Genomic DNA, 14,043 nt, shown 5'->3' with positions numbered 1-14,043 from the left:
GCCGCAGGAGTGCTCGATGATGGGAACCGCGCAGGCACACTTCCATGGGCGAGGCCATGATGATGGACAACTGCAGGGGAAGAGGAAGAAGAAAGGAAGGAGAAGGAAGAAGAGGTTATAGACATGTAGGAAGAAAAGAGGAGCGAAGGAGAAGGGAAGGAAGAAGAAAGGAAGGGGAAGGAAGAAGAGTAGTGTTGGGCAACGGGCCGTGCCGTGCCGGCCCGCCCAGGCCCACCGGGCCAAAGGACTAAACGGGCCGTGCCTGGCCCGGCCCGGCCCGCTTATGAAGCGGGCCGTGCCTGGCACGGCCGGCCCGGCCCCAGGCCCGTCTATTGGCGGGCCGGGCCGGGCACGGCACGGCCCGTAACGGGCGCAAACGGGCCGTGCCAGGCACGGCCCGCAACGGCTCCAGACGGGCCGTGCCGGCACGGCCCGTCTGGAGAGGGGGGAGGAAAATAGCCGTTTCCAACGGCTATTTTCGGGAAAAAGTCCATTTTACCCTCCCAACAGTCCAATAACGGCTGAATTGAGGGGTATTTTGGAAGAAAAAAAATTTTGGGCTTCTATAAATAGCCCATTCCTCCCTCATTCTCACCACACCAAACCTCTCATTCTCTCCTTCTCTACTGCTATTATTTCTCTCTTCTAAAGTGCTCTTCTAGCAATTTAATTTTTAGTTTGTTCAAGTGCTACACAAGAGGAGGTTCCTGTTGAGAAGAGAAGGTCGCTTCTGTTGAGAGCACAAGAGGAAGCTCGGAATCTCGGCTCTGCCTCTGCCCTCCGACCTCTACTCAATTCCTCCTTGCGGTTAGTTTTTATTTTTTGAATTAATCATAGATATGTCATCTTTTGAGGAAAGTCAGTTTGGCATTCCTGTTTCTGAGGGAGAAGAAACTAATCCCCAACCCCATGTTCCTAGTTCCTCTAGAACTGGTGAACCGAGTGAAGATCAAACCTCTTCTCGTAAGAGGACTAGTGCTGTATGGAATGAATTTGATAGAGTTATGGTTGATGGAGTCTGGAAAGCTAGATGTAAAAAATGTGCCAAACTTTATAGTTGTAGTAGTAGTGGGGGAACAGGGCATTTAAAAAGACATCAAAAGAGTCATAGGATGCATGATTCTCATGCTCAAACTCAAAGTACCCTTAATATACAAGGGGGATTACTTGTAGGTAATTTTGCATATAATCATGAAAATCAAAGAAAAGCACTTGTAAAATGGATAGTTAAGGATGAATTACCTTTTAGTTTATGTGAATCTTTTAATTTTGAAGAATATGTTCAATTAAACCTACAACCTGCTTACAAAAGAACTAGTAGGCGTACATTTAGAAGAGTAGCTATGACCAACTTTTTAGCAATGAAACAAAATTTAATTGAAACACTTTCTACTTTAAATGTAAATATTTCATTAACTTCTGATATTTGGTCAGCATCTGTAGGTAGTAATTGTTTTATTGCCATTACTGCTCATTATATTGATAATGATTGGCAATTAAATAAACGTATTCTTGCTTTTCGTGCTTTTGATTTTCCACATTCTGGGCAACAAATTTCAAATATTATTTATCAAACTGCATGTTCATATAATATTAATGATAAAATTATGTCTATTACTTTTGATAATGCATCTAATAATAATTCTGCTGTTGCATTATTAAAAGACTCATTGCATCCCATATTAGATGGAAATTTACTGCATATTAGATGTGCATGTCATATCTTAAATCTTTCTGTTCAAGCTGGCATGGGCATGATTCAAGATGTGATTTCAAAAATTAGAAATGCAGTTTCTTTTATTCATGCTTCAAGATCAAGACTTCAAGAATTTAAGGAATTATGCATAAATCATGGTAAATGTTTTAAAAAATTTAAACTTGATGTAATTACTCGTTGGAACTCCACATATAGCATGATACATGATGCATACCCATATAAAAACTTATTAAGTGCATATATTAATGATCGTGGATTAGGCTTTACATTGTCTGAAACTGATTGGAATAAAGAAAAAAATTTGGAAGATTTTTTGCTTAGTTTTTATAATGCTACCAATGTTCTTTCTGGTATTTATTACCCTACTTCATGTTCATTTTTACAACAAGCATATATAATTAGTCAAAAATTTGCAGAACATATATATGATGATGTTTTAATGCCTATTATTGACCTAATGGAATCTAAATGGAATGAGTATTGGGACAAGATATGTCCTATGCATAACTTAGCTGCTGTATTTGATCCTAGAGTTAAATTAAATGGCGTGCTAATTTTACTTGATGCATATTCTGAAAATATGAATCAAGATTCTGAATCTGCTAAAGATGAGGTAAAACAACTTCTTTATGATATTTATGCTATATATGATGAAAAAATTCGTAGATCTAGAACACAAATACAAACCTCTATTTCTTCTTCTAGTAGTTCTCGTTCGTCATCTATTTTTTCATTCATTGCACAGAGAAGACACACACATGCTTCAAGTTCCTCTTCATCTTCTTCATCTTTAAGTAGTGAACTAGAATTTTATTTACGAAATGATCTTCAGTCTGCATATGATGAAAATCAAATAGAGAATCTAGATGTATTATCTTGGTGGAAGAGTGTTAGAAATCAATATCCTGTTATGTCTGCAATTGCACGCGATATTTTAGCTGTGCCGATGTCCACGGTAGCATCGGAATCCGCTTTTAGTGCAGGTCGGCGTGTTCTTGACGAAAAGAGAAGTAGGATGACGGGCGAAACGGTGGAGATGCTTCTCTGCTTCAAGGATTGGTTGGATGCTGAGGCAAGACTTCAAGATAAAGGTGGACATAATACAACATCCTCTGATGATGATGATACAAACACTACTGAAGACTGAAGACTGAAGACTGAATACTGATTCACTGAATCACTGATGATTAGTAAGATTTCTTAATTTTTTATAATTGTACATTTTTATTGTATTCTGGAGGTCAGACCAAGGTCCAAACCTCGGCCCTTTCTTAGTTTCTTATTGTATTCTAGAGTGACGACCAAGGTCCAAACCTCCCTTCATGTACCATTTTGATTTAAATTAATAAACTGGTAGGGGTCTATGCCAAACCCCCCCACTTAAGGTGGCTTTATATTCATAATTCTTAGTTTTCAATATTTATTAATTTTTTTTAGGAAATTTATGAAGCATTAATTTTTATCGGGCCGGGCCGGGCCAGGCCCGGACCGTGCCAGGCCCGCGGGCTAGCCCGGCCCAGGCCCTTATGGGCCGTGCCGGGCTGGCCCGCTGGCCGTGCCGTGCTTGGCACGAAGGACGCGGGCTAGAGCGGGCCGTGCCGGCCAGGCACCGAAGCGGGCCGTGGGCGGCCGGGACTCCCAGTTGACCAACTCTAAAATAAGAGGTTATTGAGGATGCAGAAGAAGCGAGAGGAGAAAGGAGAAGGGAAGGAGTGGGAGAGAGAGGAAGAGAAGGAACCGTGGGAAGAAATCTTAATTCACTTTCATTTAAAACCCTAATCACTAATGAGGGTCCCTTATATATTAGGCCACAAGACAAAATTTCAACACGACCCCCTTTACACAAACATAAATTCCCAATAAAGCCCAAATAACAAAATTAAGAGTCCGTACAACAATAAAAATGTATAACAAGCCCAAAAATAAAGACAAAAAATAGGATATCAAAATAAAGAATGGTGGGACTAGACAGGCGGACATGGATCAGCTCCGATGTCCCCATCAACTCCTTCCGGATGGAAAAACTCAACCCCCGTCGAGTGCAGATCGGCTGGGCTGTCATACTACTCCAGAAGATCGGGATCAAGGCGTTATGACTCGGCTCTCGAGATCCACGTCACGTCAGACTTTGGTCAACCTTTTCACCGAACAAGGTAACGTTGGTAACTACCGTTTCTAGTTGACATAACTTGCTCATCCAATATATGTTTATTTGTTCTCTGCATGCATGAAATTTGGAAGGTGGGTGGCTCAACAGCAGGTAATGGGTCAGGATGATCAACAGGGGCAAGTGTGTCAACAAAGGGGTCGAAAATGAATAATTGTTGTCTTTTTGTAGGGGATTAAATCTTTAATATTAACAATCGCACTAATCCCATAGTCATCAGAAAGATCCACAACATATGCATTCGAATTAATTTTTCATAGGACTTTGAACAGTTCCGCACTACAAGCTTGCAATTTTTTGAACATTCCTGAAGAAAGTCATTCAAGCCTAATTCTTATCATGGCGGTAACCTTTTTCACTTAGCTCTTTATACGTCCATATAAATCAGCAAGGGATTTATATTTTAAGTTATTAAAGTGAACTGCATTTGCTGATTTTTTGATGCAATGAATGTGGGTGCAATGCGAATAAACTGTGCAGACTCCGACACTCTATACTGATAAGACATGGGGCATCAGGTCTATGGGTTGTCTAAGTTTGCAACCATGTACCACATCGAATGGACTCATGCCTACTGGACTTATTGACCAAACTATTATATGCAAACTCGGTGGTCGGTAACACTAAATTCCAGTTCCTAGCATGTTCACCTACCAACATTTTAACAGATTTCTGAAGCGCTACGGTTGACAACTTTAGTCTGGCTGCCGATTTGAGGATGATAGGCAGAAGAAAATTGTCAGTTTGGTGCCTATCACATACCACAGGATTTTTCTAAAGTAGCTCATGAATCTAGCACCCTATCAGACATAATAGATTTGAAGGGTCAGGAGGTCTAACAACTTCATCAAAATAAAGTTTGGCAATTCTAGAAGCATCATAAGTCTTAGAATAGAAAAGAAAATGAGCCATCTTTGAAAATCGGTTCACAACCACAAAATTGAAATCGTGCTTGGTAGAAGTACGTGGAAGCCCTAACACGAAATCCATAATGACATCTAGCCATGGGCATTCGGGACGAATCCGAATATGGTACTAACTCTTCGAATCAATCTTAGAAAAGATTGTGGCACTAGACATAGAATCTAAAAGGTCCGTTTAGCCTAAGAATGAGAAAGCGATACTTAAACCATGAGTTTGTTGATGGCACGGCTATCAACGCACATCCTCCAAGAACTATCTTTTGTGAGGTTGAGGAGTTAGACACAGCTATAGGGGCTTAGGCTCTCACAATCATACCCTCTTGCGAAGAGTTCGTCAACTTGATGTTTCAACTCAGCGTATGCATTTGGGTTGAGCCTATGATAAGGAAGGATAGGCAGAGGTGCTCGGGGACTAACTCAATTGCATGATTGGATATAACACATCAGAGGAAGTGCATCCGGAAGATCATCAGGGACTACAGAATAAAACTCCATCTAGAAGGGGAGCTTATCACAGAAAAATGGTCAAGGTTGGATTCCTCATTGATAGCTTTTGCCACATGTGCCAACATAGGAGAATTAGCCCTCGACATCTTTTACTGACCTCTTTCGAAGTAGTAATGTGAAGTGGGTGTGTTTATACTGTAGGTCAACAATTTTCTTTTGGGGATCATTCGGACAAATTCTAATTCGGTGAGTTCATCTTCAAAGTCTTCTACATAATCTTCTATATTTGGTTCATAAACTTTTTCGACATATTCGGCCTCTTGGTTCTCAGCTTCTGGTTCAGGTAATCTGGTAGGTCTTAATGGAACATTGAGATGCTATGTGGCCGAATGTTGACACCTAGAGCATTGGGTTTGGTTCGTAGGGAAATGCGAAAAAACTATAGGTAGTGTGGCCAAACCGATTTTAGGTTGGGCTGCAACGGAGGTTGGCAGTTTAGGGGTCCTGACATTTCGCATGAGCTCACGAACCTCTTGTTTGATTTCTTCCCTTTGAGTTCGATATGGCAGCAAACTGGTCCATGAGGAATTCAGGACTTCGGATCTATGGTAGCTAAGGAGACTTTAGATTGGTCGGCTTGGTACTCCTTATCACTATGGGTTGATATGTAATGATAACACTATGTATGATGATGTAAAATGCAATGTCACTAATGAAACCCCTAATAAATATAATGCAAAACCAAATTTGATGCAGGACAACCTACTAATGCAATCTATTATGATTTCAGAGATCAAATTTTCACAAGAATAACTTAAAGTTTAAATTGTGCTATTTTTACTTCGGTTATTCGGAATTAAGGATTAAGATTATTCAATTTAAGAAATTAGATTGCAATCAAGTAGTACAGTTGTTCTGATTCTAAATCAATCTGGATCGAAGAATGTTGAGGAACGTCCAGTGCTAGGGTGTGCTAATTTAATATCTAAATTTAAAATGGTGAATAGGATGGGTTTGAGAGTAGTTCTATGTTTTGAATTTGACGGTAAAAGTAAGTTTCAAAATACGGCTATCATGCAAGAGAACTAGAACATAATTAAATGAACAAGTCAGAAAAAGTAGAAACCTTATTACCTGTCATTGAAGCAGTAGATCAAGGTTGTTCGCTCGTGGCTTCTCCAGAACGGAGACGATGAGGGATGCAGCACAGAGACTCAGGGAGCTGATTGCTGAAGCCGAACTGTTGCAAGGGCTAGAAATGGATGCCAAGAGGATGCTCATGGGCCTGTGGTTGCAGTTTGGCCCGTGTAATGGAAAACGGAAATGGGCTACGGGGTGGGCGCAACCCTGAGGAATTAAGCCCGTGAGGAACTTTGAGGGTTTCTATGGTGTTGGGCTTCGGGTCTGCTGGCTCAAGTACTTGGGCCCATGAAGAGGGGAACTTGGGAAAATGCTGGGGATCGAGTGCGGCGGATGGCACCGGCTCGACTGGGCTCAGGGGGAGGAAAGAAGGTTCGGGTGCCAAGAACCCTTGATTTCGCAGAGAGAGGGAGAGGGGGCTCGGCGGCGGTGCTGCAGGTGGCGATAGGGAAGAAGCGGGGCTCGGAGAAATGGCGCTCGGAGGGCGAAGGCGGCACGGAGGAAGGCGGTGTGGCGTGAAGGCGTTAACTTACCTCTTCTAGACATAGGGCTACAACTTTTGGATCAGGGTCCATCTTTTAAATAACATTACGTAGAGCATCCAGAAGTTCGTCATCCATATCGATTCTAACTACGATGTATTGAAATCTTGAGTTCAAGTAGTATACTACAAATAAAATTCGTTATTGTCTTTGAAAAATTGTATCAAATATATAAGCTGTCTAATTTTTAATGTTCTTGCTTACCTACTAGATGCAAGTTCCTACCCATATGATAGTCTCACCGCCACTCAATGATGTCGATGTATTTCTGGACATACGTCGAATATGCCTCTTTGATATGAATTTTTCCATCAAATGATACAAGCACTTCTAGGAGAACCTCTAGCAGTCCACGACCCGAAGTACATACAATGGTCTGATAGCCCTTCATTATCTTCTCAGCTGCTGTCAGAATGTTTCTCCTCATCACCAAGTCCTCGCAAATCTACTTTCTAGCCAGCTCGAAATTGACAACATCTGATATAGGGCAATTTTTCTCTCAAGAAGGCTATCCAGTGCACGTAATTGGTAGCAAAACCATGTAAACTCCTAGTCTCAAAATTTCTCCCCAGGCAAACTACCTCATCAGTGAAAGAATCCATGCATGGTTATAAATATATCTAGTGATGTTTGAGCTGTCTCCACTATCTTTGCACCCTATAAATCTTCACAATGTCCATCATATGAGGTCGATACAATGTGACATGAGGTTCCAAAATATGTGGCTGCCGCATCACAAGATCTCCTCGATGGCATTATATGTGGCTCATTATCAGTGATAACCTACACACAATTCTTCTTTCTATTTGATCAATGATCTCCAATCTGAGGATGTTCATGGCGTCATGCACCTAATCGAAAGCATCAACCGAACTTATGAAAAAAGTTTCCATATCACAATGTCAAGAAGTTGATAATGCTCTGTCCGATAGGAACGGTCCAACCATCACACATTACCATTAGTCCATGTAGGCCATTTGCTCTTGTATGAGGCAATTCATTTTTCTAGCTCATTATTGTCAAGTATCACCGGAAACGTCCTTCAGTTCTGGAGTATCTACATCGAGACCGACAGCCGTGTTGAAAAAATGACAGACCTATAACCGTATTGTTTGCCAATCCTTGGAATATGGCTAAAGTGGATCATGATCCAATAGTCGCCACATGTCTTTCTTATCCTTCAATATTGTGTCACCCCTACTGCTTCAAATTTTTGCTGGAAAAGGCTGTAGATCTAAATCTTGTGGTGGCTCCTGGTGGAAATTCTGGTGGCTTCTTAATGCTACCAAAAGCCTCCAACATAAATGCAATACGCACCACCTCTGCTGATGGCCTTCTGACTGAGGTCCTCCTAACTCTAGATCTTCCTGCTGCTCACAAAACCGGAGCCCGATTCATAGTACGAGAGCCCAAATTCTAGCCATATGCCTGGCCACCTCATTCTCCTTGCCACTGATTATCCAAACTCTCCTAAATGATAGCCTGGATCTGTGCCTCGTCTTTTAGAGCGAACGCCTCCTGATTTTCTGAAGTGATAGAAAGATGGCTCTGTCGCTCGACGGTCCACCTCCACCTTCTTAGCAACCCTCTCCTTCGCTGCTTTAAAATTAGCGAAGTGTTTCATCAGCTATCAAACTCTCGTGGACATTATCGACCATATAGATACATTGGAGTAACCACGTATTGCTTCAACTTGATCACTTCTTCAACTTGTTACACCAACTGCGCTTCCAATAGTGCCGACCTGAGAGCATTTGCTCATATCCCAATCAATGTCACACTCTAACTTCTTTCTTTTTGATGGTTCCACTTTAAGGATTATCAAATACATCAATTTAGCAATTATTTAAAAATAGCAAAATTTGTTACGAAAATAATATTTTTTAGTTCAGAAAATACAACTGATTTATCTAATACTAATAGTAAATTTTCATATTTTTTATTTATATATAAGTTAATAATTTTTAAATTAAAAAAATATATTTAAAATCATAAATTTAAAAAAAATATGTTTTTACTTCTGAAAATACTTCTGAATATGTATTATGTACTACTAATTTTTATAATTTTTGGTATTAATTATATATTTTTAATTATTTTTAAATAAAAAAATAATTTTTAAATATAAATATTTTAATAAATTAATTTCAGCACAGATCCATGTAGAACCAATATGGGTGCTACATATATTTTTTAGACCTTGGGCATACATCAAAGCTACTTATTTCTCATTTTTTTTAAAATTTAGGCCTAAGCTACTATGCGCATGATCGCATCAAAACTTGAATAATAGACACCAATATTTTGCTCGAAAAGATAACTTGCATGCCCCTAAATACCCTTATAATTTTTACAATTTTTTTAATTTTATTTTTTATATTTTTTATGTTTTAATCCAATTCATATTTTTAATTTTTAAAAATTATATATAATCTGAAATTACATATTTTATGTCATCATGATGATCTACAAACTATATGCATAAAATTAACGCCCCAAAATCAAAAATTTTGCATAATCTTTTTTTATTTCGCAAATTTCAAGCTATATTTTGGAGTGCCCAAAAAATAGAGAAAATGAGAATACGAGAGGAGCACACCGTATTTAGGCTTGGATCTTCTTTATCGTGCTGAATGTGTGATTTTGCAAATTTGAGAGGAAGGAGGAACCAACAGACGTTTAGAGTTATAGAGAAGAAATGTGAGGACACGAGCCTTCCTAACATCTTCTTTTAACAAAAGAAGGAAAGAGGGAGGGGGCCTGATTCGAACCAGGTCGACTCGATGCAAACTGGGACGGTTCACACGAGACTCGAACGGAACCGATCGGTTTCCCGAATGGTACCAGGCTGATTCCGCGATTCTATTCTGACCAATTCGGTCTGGTTCCGACCCTTTTCGGCCGGATCGGGGCCTAATCCTGATTTTACCGAGCCGGAATGTTCGGTCCCGGTTCGGCCAACCCTTGCCACATACAATTCATACACGACTTTATTGAATGAAGGAGAGAACTAAACCATCAAACTTATGGGATATTAATTTGATTGATTCACTTTGAGGTCTATAAATGAGATTTGCTGAAACAGAAACAAACAATTTTATTCAATTCTTTTTCTCACATCCATGGATCACCCAATCATGATACCTAATCCAGTTATAGGTAAGAGAAACAGATTACCATCCTTGGGATGCTTGTGCATTGGCAGAATTGAAACAGAGAGAACCATGTTTTGCAAGAACAAAGATGGGTTTTACGAAGAAGGGAAAAACTAGAGCAGGATATGCTCCATTCGTAAGAATTCTACATAGAACTTTGTTCATAAACAGGTAAAAATAAATGAAATGGGCAAAAATGTGATAAGTGATTATGTTCAAATATATTTTGTTAAGCAGGAAAAATGCAGAAAAGGAAAGAGGGTGACATAGCGAATGTGCACAGTAGCGCATATGTTTAAGAATTTAACAATACAATGACAAAACCCAATTATAATTTCAAATGGAACTTGTAATATTGTATATGGAGATATAGCACCCCATTCTTCTCATATTAAAAAGTTAACAGTTCTGAGTCAAATCCAAAGTTCCCAACCTATCAGAATTTCAAAGACAATGCCTACCTTGAGAACACCATAGCAATTCCAATAGGAACATCTGGTTACAACAGTTTTATGTTATTCTTGCAATTTCCAACCAACATCCTAAAGGCTGATTTGGCTGACTTGATTTCTTAATATAAAAGTAGAATCCCTTACAAATTATGTGATCTCGAATCGCCTGATTCGTACCGAGCTGTACCAGCGCGGACCGGCGACGGTTCCAGTAACCAAAACGAGAAACTGAGATGAAGAGGGAGAAGAAGAAAAGAGAAAAAGAGAGAGGGTGAGGGAGGGAAAGGGAGAGAAAGGAAAGAGAGAGAGAGGGTGGCGGCTAGCTGGCAGAGGGCCGTGGAGCCGCAACAGAGGGATGGAGGGCCGCGAGCCGCGCAGAGGTGCAGAATGGCTCCACCTTCGGTTCCCTATTTTGTTCAAAATAGATGATCCGGAGGGGGCCCTTTTTATTTTAAAAAATTTTAAGTGACTGCACTTAAAAAATTTCAAAATTTTCTTCCACGACCCTTGTTTCGACACAATAGGAGAACCGGATGCAGAGCCCTCCTCCGCCCCTGTGCGTGGCTCCCCGGCCCTTCAGTCGATCTCCTCTCTCTCCCCTTCTCTCTCTCTTTCCTCTCCTAGTTCTCCCTCTCCTCCATCTCTCTAACTGTGTCGGTACGGGCTCGGCATGAAAACAACATAGGCGCGTACCGACCCATGCCGCCAGGCAACCGGTCCGGGCTTTAGTTCCAGCATAATAATCCTTGGCAAAAATCAATAATTGTAGTAAAGAAGAATGAATTATAAAAACTCTATCGAAATATACTCTTAAACAAGTAAACAAATACACATATATACGATTTCAGATCTAGAAGGCACTAGTACTAATTTCATGAATTTGGACCAATATGGGCTTCCAGGCAAAACTGAAAAGAAATCTAAGGAAATTCAAAAATAGAAATAAATTTCTACGTCTATGCTAAGTCAAGCAGCATATATGTAAAGTATGGTAAATGCCTAGGGTAAATAACCTGTTCATTTGCAGTAGGGGGGAGGCCGCCAAACATACACACGCCGAGCATGTCGAGTTGCTAGAGATACCAAATATAGACTAAAATATAACATGAATAAATTATGCAATGTTATACATAAATCAGCAATGAACATACCTGCTGTGTCATTGCTTGCACTGGCATCACAGGAAGAGTTGGGAACTGTCATGAATGCAAATACAAAAACACATAAACATTGGGGTAGATTAAATATATAACCAATATGCCACCAAAAGCATGTGGTAACAATAGGAAGTTCCAGATGGTCAAAAGAAGAGAGGGAAAAAAAGCACCTGGCCAGCTCCTAGAGGAAACATATTTGGAAACATTCCAGGAATGGTGGTGTAGTTGGAGGTAGCTGACCTGTAATAAGCAAAGTAAGTTAAATCACAGAACGATAGTATACTTATTTTAATAACAGAAAAATATATGCAGCACCACATTTTATGCCCTCACAGACAGACTTGATCTGGCCTCCTCAATAGAATACATCATAAGGAAAAAATGATCATACGATTTTCCAAGTATTGAAGATAATATTTGTAAGACTACCAAAAAGGAAATAGTTGTTGGTTGAAGACGAACAAGATATCAAACCGGTGCATTGATTCCTCCTTGCACATAAAAGCTACAGTAGTCGGCTCACGCCCATTGGCAGCACAGGGGACAAAGTGGCCCAACATTGCCTTCTTACAACAACATATATACACAAAACAAACAAACAGCCACCAAAAACAAGAAACAACCAAATTGTGCTCAGTTTCAGAAATTAACTCTCCAAGTAAAAAAATATATAGTAAAAAAAATATGTCCAGATACAAACAGATTTAGTTTCTAGTATCCTACAAGCTATGTACATAATTAAAATCGCTTACCCAAGAAACACCATGAATTTGATATAATTTCCCTCATTAACAACAAACTAAGCAACAATGAAGACAGGAAAATCTGAACCGTAATTACAAAATTGATGTACCCTGCAGCAGTTGGACCAGGTATCAGAGCCGAAACAGGCGGAGCCATGTCAAAACGCTGATGCGTTGCTGTTTGAGGCAAGAAAAATGATTAGAAATAGATTAATCATGTAGAAGATTAAACAAGAACACATATTTTGATAAATAAAGGGAAGAAGATGGTAGGCTTAGAAATACCATAGTTATCAAAACACATGCACAAGAAGAAATATCTTGCACAAAATGAGAAGGGGCCAGAAAGTTAAATAATACATCACAATATGCATAATTGTCTCCCATAACCATCACCAAAACCTTGTCCCAACTATCTGGGCTCAAGCTTTTTGAATCCTCATTCGCCAAGCATTTCTATTAGACGACCTCTTTGTAATGCATAATGTCACAATAAACAATCATTTTCGATGCTCTAGTTAAAGATTCATGAATTTGATTTCAAACATATACACTAAGGCAATGTTGACAAGCATATTCTTAATTTAATTGCTAGGTTATTGAGGCAAAAACGGAAAAGTAATCCTTTAGGCTCCAACACTACTCATCGGACTAGACCTTGCAATACAATGACAATTCTTCACACAACTTATTTAAAAAGTTGCTTCTTAGGTTACCCATCAAGAAAAAGGAAGACCAGCATTACACTGTGCACTGGGATGGCCCTAAGCATGGCTTCAAAGCTCTACATGCTGACCAAGATCAGCCTGCCCACTAAAATTCATGCCTAGACTTGAACAAGCCTGCCCTAATCACTCTGGTGCATAATTGGGGCTCACCTTTCGTGGCTGGTGTTTAAAAAGAGGGGAAAAGGGAGGTGACACTAGAATGCAACACCAAAACAAATAGTCAAAGGGAATCCCAGCAACAGGAGGGAGGAGAAACTAAATATTAATGTGGCATAGAAAAAGATCTGAAAAGTACGTGGTAGAAAAGTAGGAAAAAAAAAAGATGACAATAATATGGGAAATAATACCTGAAAAATAAAGGGAACTGCTAATAAAGATATCCTTAGCAATATAGTTCACGACAAGCATTAAACCCATTGTGTTTAGCTCAGATGCCATAATAAAATGAATTCATTATGAATAGCATCACAAACATAGAAGTACATATAACATATGGTACAAGCAAGCTAACGCTCCGCATCTGTATTGCTTTCATTACTTATCATTTTTGACACACAAAGGGGTCTGTGGGTGTGTGAGTTGCTACTTGAGGAGCTATATAAAATTACAGTTCTTCACTAGGGACAATTTAGTCTTCTTTCACAATTTTCAACAATTAAGAAACTCATAGTTTTGGTCACCACCACCAACATCTTAGGCCACCAACACTAAGCACCACCAGCATTGTCGCCACTACTGCCATCATTGCTACCTCCACCACCATTACCCCCGTCGTCACTATCACTACTATCATCGCCTCCATCATACCACAACCCACCACAGCCATTGCCTCCACCACATCATTAGTGCCCTCAGCACCACCACTGTTGCAC

At 39.8% G+C, this 14,043-nt stretch overlaps 1 long non-coding RNA gene across 1 annotated transcript; it reads right to left on the bottom strand.

Annotated features, from left to right (window-relative positions):
* Positions 1 to 11,645: 11,645 nt before the first annotated feature.
* LOC120107930 lies at positions 11,646 to 12,244 on the bottom strand. Its single transcript, XR_005509522.1, has 3 exons — positions 12,163 to 12,244; positions 11,871 to 11,940; positions 11,646 to 11,739 (listed from the first exon to the last, which is right to left on the bottom strand). It is a non-coding gene; the product is annotated as an uncharacterized LOC120107930 (long non-coding RNA).
* Positions 12,245 to 14,043: the final 1,799 nt, after the last annotated feature.

This window comes from Phoenix dactylifera, unplaced genomic scaffold (genome assembly GCF_009389715.1).
Source record: "Phoenix dactylifera cultivar Barhee BC4 unplaced genomic scaffold, palm_55x_up_171113_PBpolish2nd_filt_p 001082F, whole genome shotgun sequence".
NCBI lineage: Eukaryota > Viridiplantae > Streptophyta > Magnoliopsida > Arecales > Arecaceae > Phoenix > Phoenix dactylifera.
This window is presented reverse-complemented; position numbering and strand designations above follow the sequence as displayed.